Source organism: Tinamus guttatus, unplaced genomic scaffold (genome assembly GCF_059628265.1).
Source record: "Tinamus guttatus ecotype Peru unplaced genomic scaffold, ASM5962826v1 Tinamus_guttatus_pri_ptg000634l, whole genome shotgun sequence".
Classification (NCBI taxonomy): domain Eukaryota; kingdom Metazoa; phylum Chordata; class Aves; order Tinamiformes; family Tinamidae; genus Tinamus; species Tinamus guttatus.
In genome coordinates this window covers 99,080-115,788 of record NW_028289168.1, presented here as the reverse complement: position 1 = coordinate 115,788, position 16,709 = coordinate 99,080, and the positions used below count along the sequence as shown (strand labels likewise).

The following is a 16,709-nucleotide window of genomic DNA, read 5'->3' as shown; positions in this document are numbered from 1 at the left end:
GTGACAGACCCATTTCCCTCCATGGTCTGCCCTGTTCCACTGGGATGGGCCCCATGATGATGCCCCAGAGCAGTGACCAGGACATCCGCAGTGGAGCCGTGCTGCATATATGGTCATGAACGGCGCTCGAGAAGTTCATTGGAGGGCTGGGCTGTGACTGAAGGGAGATAACCCCCGATAACGTAACGTCTAAAATGGTGCCTGCTGCTTCGATTGGCTCATCCGGGAGCTGGGCCAGCACCTGCAGATGTATATTGGCCTCCCATGTTTGTTGTCCTGCACAAGTCCCCAGGATCTGTGGCAGGGAGAGGGTGCATCAGGGCAGTGCCATCAGGGCAGGAGGCTGCGGATGGAGGCAAAAGGACTCTGCATCTCTTGGGTGCTGTGGCTGCTCGTCTGGGTGCAGCTGTGCTGGGGTAAGTGCTGGGTAAGTGTGGGGTAAGAGTGAGCTCTTCCTTGTAATTGAGGAGGGAATGAGGGTTGGGACGGAAGATGGGGATCATCTCAATGCTCCCTGGAGACCCATAAAGCCCTGCAGGTGGTGGGTGCATTTGAGTGGTACCCATGGTGGATTGGGGTAAAGGAAATGGGTCCCTGGGCATCCCAAGAGTGCAGAGGGGAGATGTCTCACACCCCAGGGGCTGGGACTCAGCCCTGGGACCCTACACAGTCACTGTGCTGGGGTTAGTGCCCTCCTAACCGGCCCCGTGTCTGTGTTTGAAGGTGCTGCGGAGGTGAGACTGGAGGATGGAGACAGCCGCTGTGCTGGGAGAGTGGAGGTGAAACACCAGGGCCAGTGGGGGACCGTGTGTGGTATTTATTCCTGGGACATGGAAAATGCTGCTGTAGTTTGTAAGCAGCTTGGCTGTGGATTTGCTGTCCGTGTCCCTCCGTATGGATATTTTGGGCCAGGATCTGGCCAGATTTGGTTGGACTCTGTAAGCTGTCAAGGCACTGAGACTGCCTTGTCTGAGTGCGCACATGGTGGTTGGGGTAACCACTACTGCATTCATGCTTGGGACGCCGGAGTTGTTTGTTCAGGTAAGGCGTCATCTAGTTCCTCACCTCTGGAGTGGGGCCTGGGATCAGAGGACTAACCAGGCTGTGCTATTGAAGGAGCAGTGCGTGGGTACCAGCTCAGACCCTGACATTGCCTCTTTCACTGTACTACTGCAGCTGCTGCTGTCCCTGGGGAAAGTCCCAGGTGAGTCCACCATGGGGTGCACAGACCCCATCAGGATCCTGGGGCTCAGCCCACCCTCGGATGGTGCCTGAGGCTGAGAAATGAATCCCTCACCCTGTCCTACAGGTTCTAGGTCTCCATCAATCTCCTCAGGTTCTGCCAGGATATTCTGGCAGTGCTGGGTGTCCCTGTGCCCCAGACCTCAGGATGACTTGCTCTGCACCCCATGGCTGGGGAAATGGTACAAGATGTCTGAGGCTCCTGCAGTCATTTTCCTCACAGACAGGAGTGCCTTGGGTGACCCAAAGGGGCTTTTCAGAGGGGACAAGAGCAGGGCCTGGGGCAGAGAAGCAGGGGGATGAGCCGGGCACCCCTTGTCCAGGGCCACCCCACAAGGACCAGCCCCCCATGAGCTCTAGGTTGGTGTCTGTGGGGCTGCTCTCTGCTCCCTCCCACGTCACCACAGGCTCAGGCTGATCCTGCTGGGTCCCTGTCACTGACCCCTCCGACAGCGCAGGACACCCTGGGAACAGGGAGCCTTTTGGGCTGTTCCAAGACAATTCCCCAGGCTGTCTGTGAGCTGAACAGGCTGCATGCTGAACAGGCTGCAGCAACCGTTAGGGCTGCAGTGCTGGGGATCCGTGCCGGGTAGTGGGGCAGGCTGTGGGGCAGCAGCATTTCCCTGAGCAGTGCCTGTGGCTATGGGTATGTGATTGAGACAAGCTCCAGAGCACTGTGTGGGTGTGAGAGGAGGTGCAGGGGTCTTGAAGGGTTTGTGTCATCAGAACCTATTGAGAGCTGCTGTTTGACGTTAATGGGATCCTTTGGATGTGGCTGCCATGGTATGTAACTGCCAGAAGCTTGTGGCAACTCCCTGTCATTGTGGGGTTTTTATTTATTTTTTTTTTCCCCCAGGATTTGTTCAGCTGGTTGGAGGAAACAGTCCCTGTTCAGGACGTGTGGAGATCAGAGATGCAGACCAGTGGAAAACAGTCTGTGACTCACACTTTGATGTGAAAGCTGCTGGCGTGATCTGCAGGGAGTTGCAGTGTGGCACTGTCCTGTCTGTCCGTGGGGGAGCTCACTTTGGAGAGGGGGTCGGTCCCATTTGGGATGGAGAGCTGCAGTGTGTGGGGAATGAGCCCTTCCTCTCCTCCTGCCCCAGGAGGTCCCTCAGCAACCAGACCTGCAGCCATGCCAACCACGCTGGTGTCACCTGCACACGTGAGCATTCGGGGAGGAGGTGTGAAATGCCACTCACAAGCTATATGCTAAGAGATAGGGGAGCAGGAAAGTGACCATGCTGAGCATGGTGTGAGTGCGGGAGGGGTGGAGTTGTTGTCTGCAATCCTGCAGTGCTGGAAGCAAAGGAAATTGTATCTCTGTGGCATTTCTATCTTGGGATGATGAGCTAGAGCACAAAGTGATCCTCTCTAAAGACCCTCACTTCCTTTTGTAATATATCCAGGATTCAGGCTGGTGAATGGCAGCACGGCATGTTCCGGGCGAGTGGAGATCGAGATAGAGGGGGCGTGGGGAACCCTCTGTGACTCTGGCTGGGACATCTCCGACGCTCATGTTCTCTGTCATCAACTCAACTGTGGATTTGCTGAGTCCATTCCTGCAGGAGGGCACTTTGGGAGAGGAACAGGCCCTGTCTGGAGAGACACTTTCCACTGTAATGGGACCGAATCCCATTTGGGACAGTGCCCTGTGACTGCTCTTGGGGTGTCCCCATGCTTGCCTGACAGCAATGCTGGTGTTTTTTGCTCAGGTGAGTTCTGGGAAAATGGATTAACTCATTTTGCCCCTTTTGTGTGACTTGGAAACACAAAGCAGGGGAGCTCCTGGCAGTGACAAACTGAATTTCCTGCTGGAGAAACTATGGGTTCCCATGGAGGGATTCAGAGAGCTTTGCTTGCTCCTGCAGAGCGCGTTTTCTTGGGGGAGATGAGAGCTGAGCAGGGAGCCGGCATCTCTGCTGCTCCAGGGCATCTGGTTCAGGCCTTGGGGCCGCCACCAGGCTTGGGCTCCTCTGTTCTTTCCTGGGGCACAGGCCAAGGAGGGAACTGTGGGACACAGCTCCACTCCCTGCAGGTGCGAAAGATCCTCTGCTCCCTCCTGCAGCCCATACCCCCATCCCAGACCATAACCTGATCCAACAGCCTGCGGGGACTGGACCATGAGTGCGCCCAGCAGGAGCAATTCCTGAGGCTGAGCAGCACCTTGGGGCTGGGGTTTGCCCTTGCTCCTTGTCAATATGAACCTCAAACTTGTCCTGTTTTGTAAAGAAGGCCCTCATCCCTCTGCTTCTTGCTAAGGACACAAGCTCCACATCCCAGATCCCTAGGGATGTAGAAGGGCAGAGCTGTCCCAGCAGGAGCCAGTCCCAGCTTGGAGATGGAGCAAGGCTACTGCTCACCCTGTCACCCAGGCCTCGTACAGGCCACTACTTCCTGCTGCTGAAGCTGCTCCAGATTCATCCATAAGGACATATCTGGTGGCTCAGGGATTTGGCTTGACCTCCAATGCTTCCCTGTTTGTGTCACTGAGATAATATTAGAGCTCAGCAAGGTTTAGGGCCTGGAAAACAAAATCCCTTGGAGCACTCCCATCCTTGAGCTCCTCACTGTGAGCTGGATATGGATAGGTGAACTCCAGGATGTCCAAGGGCATGAGAATGGGAAACAAGGCAGCATGCAGGACATTTCCCCTCTCTCCCAGCAGGACTCTCTGGATCCCTGCGTCTGGTTGGTGGAGGGAGCCGCTGTGACGGGCGAGTGGAGATGCCCCTGAATGGGACATGGGTCCGAGTCCTGGATGACCAGTGGGACCTGAACGATGCCAGCGTGGTGTGCCGGCAGCTCCAGTGCGGAGAGGCAGAGCAAGCCTACAACCCGCCGAAGTCTGAGCGAGGGACGGGCCCCGTGGGGCTGAGAAGGGTCCAGTGTGCAGGGAAGGAGACTCACCTGACCCTCTGCAACACCTCCCTGCCGCAGACACCAGTACAGGCTGGGGACTGACCTTCTGGAGAGCAGCTCTGCAGAGAAAGACCTGGGTGTCATGGTGGACGACAAGTTGACCATGAGGCAGCAGTTGCCCTCGTGGCCAAGAAGGCCAGTGGGATCCTGGGCTGCATTAAGAAGAGCCTCTCCAGCAGGTCGAGGGAGGTGATCCTGCCCCTCTACTCAGCCCTGGTGAGGCCGCATCTGGAGTATTGTGTCCAGTTCTGGGCTCCACAGTACAAGAGGGATGTGGAGCTGCTGGAAAGGGTCCAGTGCAGGGCCACAAGGATGATCAGGGGCCTGGAACATCTGCCCTATGAGGAGAGGCTGAGGGAGCTGGGCCAGTTCAGCCTGGAGAAGAGAAGGCTGAGAGGGGACCTGAGCAGTGTCTATAAGTACCTGAAGGGAGGCAGTGAGGAGGATGGTACTGACCTCTTTTCAGTGGTAGCCACTGATAGAACTAGAGGAAATGGCCAAAAACTAAAGCATCAAAAGTTCCACAGAAACTTAAGGAAAAATTTATTGGCAATGAGGGTGACAGAGCACTGGAACAGGCTGCCCAGAGAGGTTGTGGAGTCTCGTTCTCTGGAGATCTTCAAACCCCGCTTGGACGCAGTCCTGTGTCACATGCTCTAGGTGACCCTGTGTGTACAAGGCGATTGGACTAGATGACCTCTAAAAGTCCCTTCCAACCTTAAGCATTCTGTGATTCTTAGAATAAACCTCCCTATTCATGGATGCCATAGAATGCCCTAAGGAATTCTTGTTATGTTTATCTCTGCTCACTTCAGGACCAGCTTGTTCCCCCCAGCTTTGTGTTTTTCCTTCCAGAGTTTGTGGCCTTGAGGCTGGAGAACAGTGATGGCTGCTCTGGGCGCCTGCAGGTTTTCTACAACGGGTCATGGGGGAGTGTTTGCTCCAACTCGATGACTTCGAGCACCGTGTCTCTGGTGTGCAAACAGTTGGGCTGTGGAGATGGAGGAATCCTTGAAACAGACCTGCCATATAGGAAGGTATCTGGCCATACATGGCTGGATCATGTTGAGTGTGGGAAGAGGAACAGTTCCTTTTGGCAGTGCCCCTCTGATCCCTGGAACCCACAGTCCTGTGATGACCAACGAGAAGAGACCCACATCACCTGCAATGGTAATGCTGGAGCCACGTGGGCGCAAAGCTCACAGCAGGTCTTGCTCCCTGTTCAGCAAGGCACAATGTTGAGAAGGGGTCTGGAGTGGCTTTTACTTTGCATATGAGATCATTCTGCTGTCAGTGACACAAATACAACATATCCATGAGCAGTAGCTGCCCTGAGCTACCCACATGGCCAAGGAGGGGAAGAGGCACATGCAGCCTCCACCTCACCTTGGTGATCTCCTCTACCACACCTTGGACACCTCTTGGAGGTGCCTGTTGATCTCTTTTGTGAATAGATGGGGCCCAGACAATTATCTTTTAGGTTGGGAAGTCCATGCAGAGCATTCCACTCATGGTCGTGGTTTGCTGAGGGAATGGGGAGAGAGAACGCGGTGCTGGTGGCTCAAGGTTATGTAGGAACCAGGCCGTGCCCAGGGCAGTGCTGGCACCAGAGCTCGGAAACAGCCTCCCCCTGGGGACATGCTCCTGCTCCTCTGCTAACCAGGAAACCTCTTGGGGTGAGCAGCCAGGGTAACCCTGGAGTCCAGCACTGTTACACACTGCATTATCAGGGGGGTTCACCTTTGTCCATGAGCAGGGGGAGGTGCTGGGAGGTTCAAGCACAGGTCAGTCCTGATCCTGTCCACGACCCCCATAAAGCAGCCCCTTCCTTCACTGTAGCGTTTCCTTCTACAGGGAGACGACCAGAAACCCCTCCAGCCCTAGCGGAAGAGTGCTCCAACTCTACAAGATGCACAGGTAACTGCTGCTCCCTGTGCCCTTGTCACCTGGCCAGGCCCTCCCAACCACCCCAATCACAGGGAGGGTTCTGTGTTTTCCAGAGATGGAGAAGATTCGTGTCGTGGGAGGAGAGGACGGCTGCTCGGGCAGAGTGGAGGTTTGGCACCACGGCGCCTGGGGGACGGTGTGTGACGACTCCTGGGACATGAAGGACGCTGAGGTGGCCTGCAGGCAGCTGGGCTGCGGCCCTGCCGTGTCTGCCCTGGGGGAGGCTGCGTTTGGGGAGGGGACGGGTCCCATCTGGCTGCAGCAAGTGAAGTGCAGAGGGACGGAGCGGTCTCTCTGGGAGTGCACGGTGCAGTGTGGCAACAGCGGTGCCTGCCAGCACAAGGAAGATGCTGCTGTGAATTGCTCCGGTGAGTGGCAGTGCTTGGTCCCCTTGTTTGGGGACACGTTATCCCAGCTGGGCCCTCACAGGGCCCCAGACTCCTCAGAGCAGGGATGTCCCTGCAGAGGTTGGGTGCCTGGTGCCAGGTGGGGAGCAGATGTTATGGGGCAGGGTGTTGGGGCCTTAGTAAGAATATATAGGAAAGTGGAGTTTGTGGGGAACTGGACCGACGCCTAGCAACCGAACACCTGGAGGAGAACCAATCAGCTGGGAGCCTGTAGCCAATGAGTGCTGCTCCTCAGCGCATGCCCACCTGCATGGGTATAAAGCCCTGCTACAGACAACAGCAGGGAGGAGTTGACTTCACTTCCCAGAGAGGTGTTGTTCACTCCGGCTTGTGGAGAAGGCTTCGGCACTCGCCACAAGTTAAACCACCTTCATATTAAAGTGCTGCTCACTCTGATTTGTGGAGTGTGCCTCAACATTCGAGTGACCCTTGACAGCAGGGTGTCCTCATGTCTTTGCCTGTGGGGTTCTGCAGCCCCTTGAATGCCTGTCCTGGGCTGTCCGTGCTGTCCTCCCCATGGCCCAGAGCAGAGAGCCCAGGGCCTGTCATGGGCACCCAGGGAAGGACTGTTCTGATGGCACTTGGAGGGGACATGCACAGGCACAGCCACATCTCTCTGCCTGCTCTGCAGCTGCACCCAGGATGACAACAGCAGCCCCGCGAGCAGGTAACCTGCCCTGCTCCCTGGGTTGGGTCTCCTTGGGGCCAGGCTGTGACCTGCAGCCTGAGGGAAGGGGCCTGTACTGGGATGCAGGGCTTCCCACAGGGTGTTGGAGCGTTTGGCTTTGTGGAGGGCTGTGGATCACCCAGCAGTGTGAGAGCTGCCCCATAAACCAGCACAGGGTCCCCCAGCCCTGCCATGTGCAATGGTTCGGGACTGGGGTGTCCCTGGGCCCCAATGTGCCCCAGGCAAGGGCCTGCCTCATCCATGTCACTGCCCATGCAGATCCCACCCAGAGGCATGTGAGGGAGAGCGGGGGAGTCTCCGTGCCTGTTGTCATCTGCATCATCCTGGGGGCCCTGCTCTGCCTGCTCTTGGCCCTCCTAGCAGGGCAAGTGCGAAGAGCCAGGGCTCAGCGCAGAGGTGGGTCCTTCCCCAGCGGTACCAGGGTGGACGATGCCTCTTGGCAGCCCTGTGGGGGCTGTGGGGTGTGTGTGAGGGCACAGAGGGGCTGGGGTTGGGGTGCTACCTCCTGCTCTATTCCCTATTCCTTCACTGTCTATTTGTGGGACACCCGCAAGCAGGAGCTGTGGGAGTGCTGATGCAGGAGGAGATGGTGATAGAGGAGGTGAGAAAAGGCAGCGAGGGGCTGGGGGAGATGGGAGCAGCAGCAGACGTCCAGGGACGCTGCTGGCTGCGCTCTGGACAGTGCTAGGGGGAGGCTGTGGGGCAGGAGCAGTGCCAAGAGGAGCTCAGGGCAGGGAGTCTCTCAGAGTGGGAGTCGGTCCCTGGGCTGCTCTCTCTGTCCTGCCCTGTTCACCCATGTCAGGGCAGGATCATTTTATGGACCAGCCTGGCAGAGAGTGGGAAGCTGCCTGGGGAGAGGAGCTATGGGAGCTGCTCCCTGGTCAGAGCAGGGACTGACTTGGGGCCAAAAGGGGCATTGGGGTCTGTGTCTGAAAAGAGAGCATGAGGTTACATTGCCCCAGGCCATCTCCACGGGGGCGTTGCTGTCACTGGGGATCTGACCGTAATGCCTGGGCAGGGCAGTGGGTCTGGGCTGTGGGGTCAGTGCTCATCTGGCTAAGGTGGAAGGGCTGAGTGCCCACATCGGGGTCCTTCTCCTCTCTCCATGTGCCTGTGCTGATCTTGCCCATATCCTCAGCCTCCAGGAGGTCTCTGGAGCCCTTCTCTGAGGCCGTGTACCAGGAGATCGACTACAGCCAAGTGTGAGAGAAGCAGGCGAGGTTCGGTCCTCCAGGTCTGTGCGGTCGGTTCTGGGACAGAGCACGTGGCAGGGCCCTTTCCACTGGCCCTAACCCACGATGGGACCATTGTAGCCCTCGGGCCAGTTGTCTCCTCAGTGCTGGGGTCACGGGTTCCTCCAGGAGAGCAGCCCAGTGCTGGGCTCAGGCGAGGAGCTTCCTCCCGACCTGCTCTGCCCATCCCAGCCCGGGGGCACAGCTTCTCCCTGCCTGTCCTGCTGCCCCCATCAGTTGTACCTGTCGGGTAAAGGAAGGGGGTGGCCAGGGCGGCTCTGAAAGGCCCTTGGAGATGGGATTTTTCCCATGGGAGCAGGGCAAGCCCTGGGCTGTCCTCCCCATGCAGTCCCTGCTAGGTGGGTCCCCATCCCCAGCAGGGCTGACAATTGGCAGGGTCAGAAGGGCTCATCCCGATAACATTCACTGCTCCTCTTGCCAGGTTCCTCTTCAGAGGGCTCCCTGACCAAGCTGCAACCTGAGTCCAGGGACAGTGAGGAACGTCCTGGGTCAGCACCAGGTAATGGGCAGGGAGGCAGGGGAAGGGTTGGTCTCTCCTCCCCATAGCTGTGTCACTGAGTGTCACCATTGGGGTGGGGAGGAATTGCCTTCAGGAATGACTCTGGAGTCATGCAGTGTAGGCAAGCATTGGACATGCCCCACTGAGCTGGGTGCCTGAATGGGGCCTTATTGGGCTCAACTTGTCCCTGCCTCCATCAGGCTCTGAGTTTGTCCCAGGGAATCCCCAGCCCTGGTGCAGACTCCAGCTCTGTTATCCCTGCGGCAGGGGGAGAGGGCACCCCAGTGCCTCACACACACTCCCATAACCCTGGATCCAGGATGCTGGATCTTCTGTGACCCTGCCAACACCAGTGTCTCTGCCCTTTGTTCCTTCATGTCCTTCCTTCCTCTGCTCTGTGGGAGGGCTCCTGTCATCACCAGCTCCTCTCTCGTTTCAGAGTTCCCTGTCCTGCCCACAGGTGACCCAGCGGATGGCTATGACGATGCCAGAGAAGTATCTGACCCTGGGGAGGATCTTGTTCCTGGCCAGCAAGACTGGGAAGTGCCCAGGGAAGCAGAGGATGGTGAATGGCTTGAAGAGGCACAGAGAGGTGAGGGGGAAATGCAGCTGCTGGCTCCTGGGGTGCTGTCCCCAGTGCCAGGAGAGTGGCAGCAGCCTGAGAGCCCGGCCTCCCGGCATGGGGAGGGTACCTGCCTTAGGAGTTTTCCTGGTGAGAAGACGGGGGTGGGATTAGGGGACTGAAGGTCTCAGGCAGTGAGAGACAGGGAGGAAGGGGATTCACAGCCCAGGAGGAGCATGTGTGTGGGGCAGACTGCAATGCACTGGCCTTGCTGCTTGCAGTGGGGAACGTGCGCTGCTGGGGGTGTGATGGAGCCCCCAGGGCAATCAGAGCAGCCCCATCCTTTCCCTTCGCAGACACAGCGTATGATGATGCTGAGCGAGCATCCCTGGCACATCCTCAGGAGGACACCAAGGCTGTGAGACTGGACCCTGGTGCCAGACTGTCCGTGAACCCAGGTCTGAGAGAGCCCATCACTGCCATGAGGTTGGGTGCAGCTGGGACAGAAGAGAGGTCTGTGCAGCTTGGAGAGTCATGAGTGACAAAGACTGCTCTCCCTTCTGCAACTAGTAGCAGAAAGAGCTGGACATTGCCTCTCTCATCTTTTCTCTACTTTTATCCCATGCATTGCTATTTGTTCTTATTAAAACCATGTGGGAGTTTGACCCAGAGATTGTGTTTCCCTCCCCAGGTCTGGATGTCTCCCCAGAGCTAATCAGGGAAGGTGAAGCAGCACAAACCAGCAGTGGGAAAGGGGAACATCTTGGGAAGAGCAGGCTCTGAGACAGGCTGTGCTCCTGCAAGAGCCCGTGATCTCTGGGGTGTGGGAATAGTGATGAGTCCAGCTGGAGGATATTTCTGCTGGCAGGAACATAGAATCATAGAATTATTAAGGTTGGAAGGGACCTTTAGAGATCATCTAGCCCAACCCCCCTGCACACACAAAGTCACTTAGAGCACGTGGCACAGGATTGCATTCAAGCGGGTTTTGAAGATCTCCAGAGAAAGAGATTCCACAACCTCTCTTGGCAACCTATTCCCGGGCTCTGTCACTCTGTCAGGAAATTTTTCCTTCAGTTTCTGTGGAACCTTTGGTGCTTCAGTTTGTGGCTGTTTCCTCTTGTCCTATCACTGGCCACCACTGGAAAGATGCTGGCCCCATGCTCCTCACTCCCTCTTAAGGTATTCATAGACACTGAGCAGTTCCCCTCTCAGCCTTCTCTTCTTCAGGCTGAACAGGCCCAGCTCTCTCAGCCTTACAGTCAGTCTTAGACATTCCCATCCTGCAAACTTCATGCAGGGTTTCCAGCCATATGTGCCGGTCTGCAGAGTCCTATTATGTCCCTCTGGGCAGGATGGTCCAATCTCCTGCCCCAACCTTCTCTTTTCCCAGGGGCTCTTCCTGGGCTACCCTGGTACAGGGGCCACCACAGAGCTGAAGCACAGAGCTGCACAGAGCCCCGAGTGCTGGGCTGGGGCCCCATAGCAGTGAGCCTGGAGGTTACTGTAGGCCCTGAATGCTAGCCCATATTTCCATGGCCGAGCAGATGTCATGTCTACCCCTAAAGCAGGTGCCCATGGGAGCTGAGGAAGGATCCCTGTTCCTCGGCTGGGTTTTAAGCAGCTGCTCCCCAGTACGAATGGGTGAAAGACCTCTCCTGTGGGAGCTGAGTAGGGAGGAGGGTTCGATGGTTGTCCAGCATGTGGCACCCAAACTGCCTCCCTCCTCCATTCAGGGGTCTCTGCAACTTGCTGACCCTTCCTGAGGGGATCCCACACACTGACGGGCAAGTGAGGGCTCAGGGCAAGCACACAAAACCCCCCTCATCCTTCAGCCCGGCTCATTTCTTTTCTTGCGCTAACCTACTCAGAGAGCTGCTCCTGGAATAGTGAGAAAGGAGTCACACACATCTATTCCTGTATCTCTTTCTATATAATATATATAGATGAATATGTAGAAGATGAGACATCTGTGGCTAAACTATCAATTTCTGAGAGCTGATTTTTTTTCCTCTTGCTTTAATTTTCCTTTCCTACACTGCAGTTAACTATATCCCCTACTTCTTGTTTTCCTTTGCTTTTTTTGCCTGCCCATCACACTACCACTTGTGCATCCATCCTCCACTCATGTCCTGGTTTCAGCCTTCCCAGTCACAGAAGAGCAGGGACTGTGTGGCTGCCACCACCTCTCCCTGCCTCGCTCACCTCTCCCGGCAATGGGTGCCATCAGCTGCGAGACAAAATCAGACATCTCTGCTCAGGGTCTAGGGTCTCTCCGGGGGCGGCAGAGGATAATGCCCCAGCCCCCTCTCCCATGGTAGCATCTCCCCACTGGGAGCTTCTCCAGCCCCAAGAGGCACTGAGGAACTTTTGGGGGATCCCAGAGGAGGTTCTGTGGGCCTCACCAAAGGACCGTATGTGCCAGAAGAGCAGTGGGTCTTTGCACGTCTCTGGGAAGGAAGGGGATCCAACGGGCTGCTGAGACACAGATGGAGACACATGAAGGCCCCCGATATTCACTGAGGCCTTCAGGGCACCAGAGCTCACTCAAGGAGCCTTGGGATGCACTGAAAAACTGACAGCAGCCCAATGGGGGAAATGAAAGGAACTCAAAGACCCATGAGATATACTGAAAAGCAGATTGAGGCCTCCAAGAATCATCAAAAACCAGACAGAAATCTCTGGCACACACCAAATGGCACCTGAGGCCACAGGAATGGACCAAAAAATGAGACATGCTGAAAGGCACTCAGAGGCTGCTCAAACATGCTGAATGGTGCTTGGGTCCTACGGTGCCCCAAGAAGCAGACTGAGACTCATGGGATGCACCAAAAATCAAGTGTGAGCACTGTGATGAAACCAAAGGCAATCAGAGGCCTCTGAGAGGCTCCAAATCATGCTCTGAACACCCTAGAAGGGCCCACAAGGCACACGAAGTCCCAAGACAGAGGTTCCTAGGAGCACCTGATAGACACACTGAGCCCTCTGGGAAGTGTGCAGACGTCCCTGGAGCAAACTAAAGAAACACAGAGGCCAAGGGAGCCCCCCAAAATGTGCTCAGAGGCTTCCAGGGAGCCCTAAAAGGTGCTTGGAGGCACCTGAGGCACACTGAGAGACACTCCAACAGAGCAGCTGTCCGCTATAAGGCAGTGAGGAGCTGCAGGAACACCAAAACACACATGGAGGCACTGTGGAGAGCTGTGAACAGCGCATGGAGGGCCCTGGGATGCCCCAAAACACCAAAGAGTGGGAGTCCAGAGGGGCACTGCCAGAACAGGGAGCACGTCAAAGGGACATGGAGGTATTGAGGGAGCACTCAAAGCCGTGCAGAGGACCCTGGCAGGCTCTGTTCGCAAAGAGGGCAAAAGAAGGGAAACTGGCAAGGCAGACGGGAGGTTTGCATGGATCACTGGCAGTGCAGCCCAGCTCTTGGCCTGCTCCCAGCCACTGTCATGAGCTATCCAACTTCTTTCCTAGAGGAGGTAATGACAGAGGAGGGATGGCTTTCTGGACGATGAGGCTTTTTCTCCCTGCAGCCAGCACAAGACAGCTGTACCACTAATGCCACTGCCACTAGCAAAGGAGTGCTTTAACCTGCCCTTGCTGCCTGGGCACTGGTGACTCTGCCTAGGAGGCTTTTGCTTCCTGCCCCTTGTCTCCAGTACATCCCCAGGCTCTTGCCTGGTAGGGCTTCTTCTCCAAAAGCAGCCAACCGCTCCATGCATGGCACGTGTTGTCATGGCCGGGGCAGGTGGGGAGCAGAGGGAAGAGGTGGCTTTTCTGTTTGGCAGAAGAAGTGCTCTAGTTCACAAGCAGGACTCTGGCTGTCTCTGCTGGCTGTCAGCCTTCAGCCTGAGCTCTGGTGATAGAGGAGGAAAGAGAAGGTAACTCAACAAATCTGAGATTTCCATGAACACAGCACCCCACACTGCCATTCCCATATTCTCCACTGTGCAGGGACAGATGTGTGCTCATCAGCATGAATGGGGTATACAAGTGGGATAGACTGCAGTGACCAGGCACACGGCTTGGCCACACAAGTGCAGTGGTCAGGGTCTTGCTTACACACCACTGCCCCTTTTCACTCCCTCTGCCTCATTCTGTTAGCTGCAGTGTCCAGTGATTTCTTTTACCCTCTAGTTCTTCATGTCCTGTTCAGTTAAGTCCACACTGGGCCAGGGTTGAGGCATCTGCCTGCACACCCTAACTCTGCTTGGCCGGGGGAGCTGTGGGCCTGGATGGAAGATCCACGGCCACCACATCCTTCACTGTGGTGCGGAAGGGCCCATTTCAGAGCAAGACAACCGAGCTGCCCAAGAGCAGCTAAGTACTCGGTCAGGCTTTGTTCACCCAAAGTGCTGCAACTTCCCTGGGGCCCAGTGTGAGGATATGGAGTTTGCTTTAAAGAGTTCACAATTCCCTTGAGAAATGGGATGCTCACATACAGTTTATAAAAGATATTAACAGCAATTCTGCCCCTCAGAGGCCCTAACAAAATGAAACATGAATGCAAAGGAGTGCTTTCCGTTCCTCTGCACTTTTTTGTTATCCCTGGTGCAACACAAAAAAAAAAAAAAAAAGAGAGATTTCATCAACACTACATGCTTCTGCCCATCACTTTGCCATGAAAGGATATGGATGATAGAAGGTTAGTTTATTAGAAAAAATAGTTTATTTGAAAACATTCTCAAACATGGAGTACTTCTTCAGCAAAGAAAAAGACGGTAGGACATGCTTATGTATCCAAGATAAAACACTTTTTTTTTTTTTTATTAACAGAAATGCATCCTAGACTCATCAGTGGATATAAAATGGGGCTTCTAACAATGAACATGCTGGCAGCATGTTGTAAATATATATATTTTTAAGAAACCTCCCTCAAAAGTGAATAAATAAAGCTATTGCCCACATGCCATCACTGGCTAATGAGTGAAGCTGTCTTCATCACAACAGTGAAACTGAGATTTATTTATGTATTTGAATCCAATGAATTTTAACTTATTGTAAGCTTAATTTTCTTGGCACCTTCTTAGCATCTTAAACTTAGCATTTTCTGTTCTTCAGGGAAGGAAGGTGTTTTGAGGTTTCCTCAACAGCCCTTGGTCATTGTTCCCAAAGTTTTCAGATAAACTTCCTGAGATGATTTATGAAAGTTCCTTGTGTCAACATGTACTGTCAGCCTGTGTTGCAGTCTGAATAAGGGGGGTTACATTTAGTGAACATATTTTCGATTTCATTTATAACAGTCCCTTGTAACCATGGCACAATTCACACCCTCCCCTGTCACCACTGCAATCCAAAGAGAACACAAATCTGCTGAGGCACCTGTATTAAATAGCTACATATATATATATATGTGATATAATAAATCATGCATATTTAGAATGGCTATTACGAAAAGCATCAAGGCAGCCAAAAGTTTGCATGTCCAATGACTTCCTTCAGGGCCTCAGGGCCTTTTTTTTTTTTTTTTTTTTTTCCTGAGACTTTAGATGAAGGTGTTTGCAAAGAGGTGCAGGACCATGTTCAGCACAGCTGCAGTTCTGACGGTCTCCATGAAAACGTCTTCCATCACAAAGATCTTCCCAAGGATGGACTGGGCCTGTTTTTATTTTATCTCTCTCTGAGTCATGTTCCTGTCTGAGAGTGTAGTGATGTATTTGCAGCTCAGAAGAGGGTTCTCTGTGCCAGACCTTTGGGAGAGTATATCCTTCAGGGAGGGCTGAGCTCAGCCCCACATCTTCAGGGCCAGGACTGACACAGCCCCAGGGCTCAGCTCCGGAAGACCCGCGCAGGTCCCAACAGCTCCCCTCATGCAGCCCCTGGTGACACGCGCTGAGGTCACACTGGCTTGTGCTGCATCACAAGGAAGTGACCCCAGCGATCAGCAGGGCCCTGTCACTTCCCTGCCAGGCACGCGCGCTGCTGGTCACTGCTCGCCGTGCTCTGCTCCACTGCTGCCCTTTGGAGCTTTTCGGTGACGAGGAGCGCACACAGGAGGCAGCGGGAGTGCTCGGGGAAGCTCTCCCTCACGGGCTGAGAACAAGGGGCTCGTTGGAGAGAGAGGAGGCCTTGGCGAGGTCGTGGGAAGAGAATTCTTCATCCCTGCTCGACCGGCAAGCCAAGGACAGCGGGGAAGCCAAGATGGAGGGCTTCTGGACTAAGACCATTGGTCCGGAGCACTCATTTCTATTCCCCGTGCTCCTGCAGCTCTCCACTGAGGGTAAGGGTTTGAGGGCTGCTTTGCCAGGTGCCGCAGATCCTGTTAGGGGTCAAAGCAGCTGTGGCCCCTGGGCTGTAGCCTGTGGAGGGCTGGGGCCTGTTGGGAGAGCGTGGCCTGAGGGTCCTGCCTGGCTTGGGAGACAACGTGTCATCCGGGACTCGTGGGTCTTGCACCTGTGGCTGCCTTGGGTCCCAAGGCTCCTTTGGGCACAGCTCCCTCTGCTCAGGGAGTTGCAGTGAGGGGTCACGTCTGCCTGGGAAGGGGGAAGGCGTTTGGTGGACTGCTGCTATGAGGGAAGAGATCCCCTGTCCAGGAGATGGATGTGCCCCCCCATTCCCCCAGGGTTCTCAAGCGCTCGCCACCAATGCCCCTGGTGGAAACAAATCCTTTGCTCTGGAGTAAATCCAAGGAGGTTTCTTGTTTGGGACAACCTCAGTTTCATGCCCCTGCATCCTCACATGTGCTCTAGTGGGCAGATGATGTTTGGAGTTTCGCACTTGCAACTGGCATCCTTTGCCAAGAGTCACTGGCCACTGATCTTGTGCCAAATCCTTCCCCTGTCCCGCCTTCTCCTCTGCATGTCTGTGGGGATCAGCGTAAGGCTGGCAGCCTGTAACAGGGGCACAGGCCACCTGGGCAGCTCGGCCAGTGGCTTCTTGGTTGGCTTGCATGCACGTGCATCGGTCACCCAGGGGGGAGTCGTTTGCGAAGAGCTCGTGAGCTCTCTGATGTGGAGGCTTGTTCAAAGACAATAGTACCTTGTTAGCAGATAGTTAACCACAAGGGTGTCAGTCTTTGCAGCAGATGGGGGACAGAGCCGAGAAAGACGAGGACTGAGGAACACCTCCCCCTGCCTCGTGTGCGACGTGTCTTGCCAGAAGAAAAGAAACAAAGCCAGACAACCGCGCAGGTGGCCAGATGCTGATTGGTTGTGCGCTTTGCAACACTTGTGTTAAGAAAGTATAA

At 55.2% G+C, this 16,709-nt stretch overlaps 1 pseudogene; it reads left to right on the top strand.

Moving 5' to 3' along the window:
• The first annotated feature begins 349 nt into the window (after positions 1-349).
• Positions 350-10,058, top strand: LOC148592118 (antigen WC1.1-like; annotated as a pseudogene).
• The last annotated feature ends 6,651 nt before the right edge of the window (positions 10,059-16,709 follow it).